Raw genomic sequence first — 6,354 nt, 5'->3', positions numbered from 1 at the left:
GATGCAACTAATACTGACCACGCTATGAGCAGCGATAATGGCATATCTCTGTTAAACTCTACAATGATTCACAAGACGCCAATGCAAAATGCTTAAAATAAAATTTTACTAACGACACCAATGGCGTTGCCTCAATCAACAGAACCAGCCCCTCCCCAGCAAATAACGAAATAAAACACATAATCATCATCATCATCATAGGCAGTCCCTCGGAATCGAGGAAGACTTGCTTCCACTCTTAAAATGAATTCTTAGGTGACTGAACAGAACAAAACGAGAACCACAGTCCCTGTCACAGGTGGGACCAATAGTTGTTGAGGGAAGAGGTGGGTGGAACAGGTTTGCCGCATGCTCCTTCCGCTGCCCGTGCTTGATTTCTGCATGCTCTCGGTGAGGAGACTCGAGGGGCTTAGCGCCCTCCCAGATGCACTTCCTCCACTTAGGGCAACAAACTTAACACAACAAACACAATGAAGTGCAACAATGTAACAACATATTTACAGATCTTATTTACACTGGGAGTATATGTTCCCATGATGGTCAAAGTTGTCAATCAGACTTCACCTGACATTTCCCCCTCTCTGGGACCACAATCGCTCGTCGAGCCCATCTCCCTCTGTGAGTGGTCAAGAATGGGCTCGTTGGACTTCTGAGTGGTACGGGCAATGCTTGAGGTGGCCTCCGCTACCTTCACAGCAAGTGCGCCGATGCTCTGCGGGACCCTATCCAACGCACCCATGAGGTCGCATTTGCGTGGTCTCCCTGGACAGAGCCACCAAGTCCAGGTCCACATCTGCCTGTCTCTAAGTGGCATTCCTGGGCCGACACAACTGCCGTGGAGCTGGCCTCTGACCTTCCCCTTCCACTGGGCGTTGCTGTAGGCCACTGGGGCTAGGAGCCTCAAAGTCATCAATCCCCTCAAAATCATCCTTCTCCCCCGATGTTGTGTGTCCACTCATTGGGCTTGATGTGGTCTTCCCACTCGGTGGTACTGATGGGGTCTCCCGCTCAGGGAATAGACTGTCGTCCCCTCCCTCGTCATCTCTCCCGTCCCCAGATGTTGACGGCTCAGGGGTAGGCTGCTGCACTTTTGGCTGGTCATCTGTAAGCACAAAGCAACAGATGTGTGGTTAGCAGCAGGGGATGGGGCAGGGAATTAAGAAGAAGGTGACATCTATATGTAAAGGGGTAGGCCACTTGATATCAGAAGTCGAGGAACTCACATAAATCGTAAACGCCATTCACATATCATAAAAACCCATAGGGGGCTCTACCTCGCCAGACGCCACTGCGTGAACTGGGGTACCCATGAGGGCCGACACTTTCTGCTCCTCCTGCAGATCAGGCTCTCCACCTCTGATCCGCTGCTGCTCCTGGTCATTATGCACCAATTTTGCCTACAATAAGAGCAAGAAGAAGGTGTGAGTGAGTGTGCAGCTCATCGTGTGGCTCATGTGCCTTCCAAAGTAGATTAGCTGTTACTGTCCGGAAGCGTAAAGATGTGCATTATAATCTGCGTGGCTGTGCACAGAGCACGTGGGAAGGCTGGGAGGAGTGAGAGCTAGCTATGATTGCGGCTCAGGGTGACATTTACCCAAGATTCAAAGGGTAGTGTGCAGAGGGGTGAGGATGAATAGGGGGCAAGAGGGTCAGCACCGCTGGAATGCGCAGGGCATGGCTGGTGAAGTGAGCCTGCAGCTTTCAGGTAGCTTCACCAACCTACACCATGGTCACCACATAGAGAACAGGCAGCTTCCTCAAAGACTTTACATTGTGTGAGACAGTGATGTTGCAACCAATGCAGGGGTGCATTAGTGTAAAGGGTGCTCACCTTGATGCCTCTCGTGAGGTCATTAAACTTCTTGCGACGTTGGGTAGCAGTTCTAGGCACCGTGTTGTCGCTGACATCTGCTGCGCTATCTCCCTCCAATTCCTTCGAAACACTCTTGGCACAGGCATCCTTCCTCCAGCAAGTTGGAAGGCAGGCCACCTCCTCTCAATGGCCTGTATAAGTGCCTCAGCGGCCGTGGCAGAGAAGCAGTGTGCTCTTTGGCGTCCTTCCTGCTGCGCCACATCTCCCGTTCTGTTCGAAGTACACATGTGGATCTGCGCATGCGCAATCTTATATTGCCACGCCCTAAACTCTCGGCTGGCTTCGGGATCTATTATGTGCCTCTGCGCATGTGCAAGGAAAGGAGCTTTTTTAGTTTTCGGTTGTGTAACGCTTTAGTGCCCACGATCTTGGTCACTGAGTTTCGGGCAAATTTTCCGGATGGAGGCGCGAACCTTTATAGGGCACGAAATTTACTGCCCTGTCGCCATTAGCACCGTTAGAAGCCTCCAATCAAAAATCCAGCCCATTGAATTTTAGGGAGGGAATTTCAGCGCTTGGCGAAGGCATTTAGGGCTGGAGGAGGTTACAGAGATAGGGAGGGGCGAGGCCATGGAGGAATTTGTAATGAAGGATGAGGATTTTAAAACTGAGACATTGTCGGACTGGGAGCCAGTGTAGGTCAGCAAGCACGGGGTTGATGGGTGAATGGCATTTGGTGCGAGTTAAGATATGGACAGCAGAGTTTTGGATGAGCACAAGTTTATGTAAGGTGGAAGATGAGAGGCCAGCCAGGAAACCACAGGAATAGACAAGTCTAGAGGTAGCGATGGCATGGATAAGGGTTTCAGCAGCAGATGAGCTGAGGCTGGGTCAGAGTCGGGCAATGTTATGGAGGTGGAAGCAGGCAGCCTTGGTGATGTTGCAGATATATGGTTGGAAGTTCATCTCAGGGTCAAACACAACACCAAGGTTGCAAATGGTCTTGTTCAGCTCCAGACATTTGCCAGAAGAGGGATATAAATGGTAGTCAGGGAACGAACTTTGTAGCGGGGACCAAAGACAATGGCTTTGGTCTTCCCAATATTTAGTTGGAGGAAGTTTCTGCTCATCCAATATTATGACAAATCAGAGATAGTGGAGAGCTCAAGGGTGGTGGTGAGCTAGAGCTGAGTGTCGTCAGTGTACATATGGAACCTAATGTTGTGTTTTTGGATGATGTCACCAAGGGGCAGCATGAAGAAGAGAAATAGAAGGAGGCAAGGATAGATCATATTTGAATCCCTTCTCTTTGGTTTCCACCCCTGACAAAGTATTAAAACGGACAGTAATCTGGAGCACACCAGAGGTAACAATTCTGGCTACAATTCGATAGATAAGAATTGAATCAGGCTATGCCAGTTCCACTCAGTTGGACGACGGATGATAGGTGTTGAGGAGGATGGCGTAGTCTACTCTGTCGAAAGCTGCAGATAGGTCAAGAAGGACGAGGAGGAACAGTTTACCATGGTTATAGTCACATAGAATATAATTTGCGACTTTGATAAGTGCTGTTTCTGTACTATAGTGAGGGCGGAATGCTGATTGGAGGATTCAAACATGGAATTGTGGGAATGATGGGCAAGGTTTAAGGTGCTGACAACATGTTCAAGGACTTTAGAGAGGAAAGGAAGGTTGGAGATGGGGCAATAGTTTGCAAGGACTGAGGTCAAGGGTGGGTTTTTTGATGAGAGGAGTAATAACGGCAGGTTTTAAAAGGGGGACCTGAGGACAGGGAACCATTACCAATATCAGCTAACATCAGCTAATATCAGGAAAGAAGTTGGATGCTCAATCGTTTGCTAGGGTCGAGGAAGCAGGAGGTGGGTCTCATGGACAAGGTGAGCTTGGAAAGAGCATGATGGGAGAGGGGATAGAATCTCTCGAAAGATGTGATTTCAGGGCGAGGGCAGCAGGGAACATTAAGGAAGTTTGGCTGGTGGGCTAGGGAAGGGATAGTAGCGGCAGAGGCAGCTGAATGGATAGTCTCGATCATTGTGACAAAAAAGTCCATGAGCTCAGCGCACTTGTTGTTGGAGGTGAAAGTGGTGGAGGCGTGGGAGGGTAGTAACAAAATGGTTTGTGGTGGAGAAGAGAAGCCGGGAATTTTGAACAGTAACCAGTTTTCACAATGGAAAGCAGTACCCGATAGTGCTTTATGTGGTCCATTCAGATCTGGTGATGAATGGTTAAACCAATTGGCTGCCATGGACATTCAAATCTGTGTCCCTTCGACTTAAGGAAGTGGAGATGAGGGGTTTACTGGGAAATAATTCTGGTGAGAGAGTGTAATGGTTTTAATAGGAACAAGGCCATCAAAGGTGAATGAGAGGGTGTGATTTAGCAGATTGGTAGCTGCAGAAATGTCATGATGAATGGAAGGCCAAATGCTAAATAGTATATAAGTATATTTCCTGGTAAGTATATACTCCGAGTTCTGGTATCATCCTTGTGAATTCTTTTTGCACTTTCTACAATGCCTCTACATTATTTTTAGAATATGGAGACTACAACTGTGCACAGTACTCCAAGTGTGGTGTGGTCTAATCAACATTCTATACACATTTAACATAACTACCTTGCTTTTCTATTCTATCCCTCTGGAAATGAACCCCATTGCTTGGTTTGGTTTTCTTTGGCCTTATTAACCCGCATTGCTACTTTTAGTGATATGCGTGTCTGTACCCTTAGATCCCTTTGTTCCTCTACCCCATTTTGACTCATTACCCAAGCAGTATGTGGCCTCCTTATTCTGCCTTCCAATATGCACCACCTCACACTTATCTATATTGAACCTCATTTGCCAATTACATGCACATTCTGCAAGTTTATTGATGTCTTTTGTATTTTGTCATATTCTACCTCTGTATTAACTACACTTCTGAATTTGGTGTCATCTGCAAATTTTCAAAATTGCGGATTCCTGAGTCCAAATCATTAATATAAATTGTGAGCAACGGTAGTCCCAGCACCAATTCCTGGGGAACACCACCTCCCAACTTTTGCCTGTCTGAGTAGCAACACTTAGCCCCTACTCTCTGTTTTCTGTTTTGTAGCCAGCTTGCTAGCCATTCTGCTACTTGTCCCCTGACTCTGCATGCTCAGACCCTAGTCATGTGTCTACTATGTGGTACCTTATTGAAGGTCTTTTGAAAATCCAAATATATTACATCTACTACATTACCTTTGTCTACTCTTTCTGTTACTTCACCAAAGAAATTAATAAGATTGGCCAAGCATGACGTTCCCTTTTGAAATCAATGCTGACTACTCTTTATATTATATTTTCGGTATCTAGATGTTTTTCAATTTCATTTTTGAGTAAAGATTCCATTATCTTTCCTACCACCAATGTTAAGCTATCTGCTCGTTAGTTCCCTAGACCTGCCTAGTGGATGATCCATCTTGGCTTCCTCCTGCGGTCCCCACCATCACAGAAGCCAGTTTTCAGCCAATTTGATTCACTCCACATGACATCAAGAAATGGCTGAAAGCACTGGATGTGGGCACTGACAACAACCAGGCTGTTGTACTCCAGAACGAGCCATGATTCTAGTCAAGCAGTTCCAGTACAGCTACAACACAGGCATCGACCCAACAATGTGGAAAATTGCTCAGGTATGTCCTGTCTACAAAAAGCAGGACAAATCCAATCCAGCCAATAACAATCAGTCTACTCTCAATCATGAGCAAAGTGATGTAAGGTGTCATCAACAGTACTATCAAACGGCACTTACTTACCAATAATCTGCTCACCGATGCTCAGTTTGGGTTCTGCCAAGAACACTCAGTTCCAGACATCATTACAGCCTTGGTCCAAACATGAACAAAAGAGGTGAGGTGAGAGTGACTGCCCTTGACATTAAGACAATGGCCCAGAAATTCCTCTCGAGGTCTTCCCATGGGCAATTGCCTCCCGACTGGAGAAATTTTACAAAGGTAGCTGGTGGTCTAGGAGGCACCCTGGATTGCGGTGGGAAGGCCTTCTCTTCCCGCGCTGCGAAGCGTGCTTCCATCCGGAGGGTTCCCACGCAGAAGATGCAGTCACGAATGACTGCTCAGCCAATCAGGTACGTATTTCACAGATTTCCATAAATAGCACTGAGTACTCTGTATCTACGAGTTCTCATTGCTATTAATGGGCAAAAACCATACACATAATAATAAAAAATAAAAAACATACCACACATATTTAAAATGAATTGAAATTAAAGTTATTAATGTCTTATAACAAAATATTTTTCCGATTTTTAAAAAAAGTTCTTTTAATTATGGTTTAAAATAAACTTACCGTAGTGAGGAGGGTTTTTAACAATAAAATATGTTTTTATAATTTAATTTTAACATGTTTTAGTGTGTTTTAAAACACTTGTGCCTGTAAAAGTAGGCTATGCACCTGCTTTTATCAGGCGCAAAATTTTTGAGGACGTTTGCTGGGTAATATATGTGTAAATACTGCAATCTTGCCCAAGCAAATGTCCTCG

At 45.9% G+C, this 6,354-nt stretch overlaps 1 long non-coding RNA gene across 1 annotated transcript; it reads right to left on the bottom strand.

Annotated features, from left to right (window-relative positions):
• Nucleotides 1-457: 457 nt before the first annotated feature.
• LOC139274756 (uncharacterized) lies at nt 458-2,065 on the bottom strand. Its single transcript, XR_011595593.1, has 3 exons — nt 1,832-2,065; nt 1,275-1,397; nt 458-1,102 (listed from the first exon to the last, which is right to left on the bottom strand). It is a non-coding gene; the product is annotated as an uncharacterized lncRNA (long non-coding RNA).
• Nucleotides 2,066-6,354: the final 4,289 nt, after the last annotated feature.

The sequence above is a fragment of the Pristiophorus japonicus genome, chromosome 10, assembly GCF_044704955.1.
Source record: "Pristiophorus japonicus isolate sPriJap1 chromosome 10, sPriJap1.hap1, whole genome shotgun sequence".
In the NCBI taxonomy this organism is placed as follows: Eukaryota; Metazoa; Chordata; class Chondrichthyes; family Pristiophoridae; genus Pristiophorus; species Pristiophorus japonicus.
The sequence above is the reverse complement of the archived record's forward strand: the minus strand, read 5'-3'. Positions and strand labels throughout refer to the sequence as shown.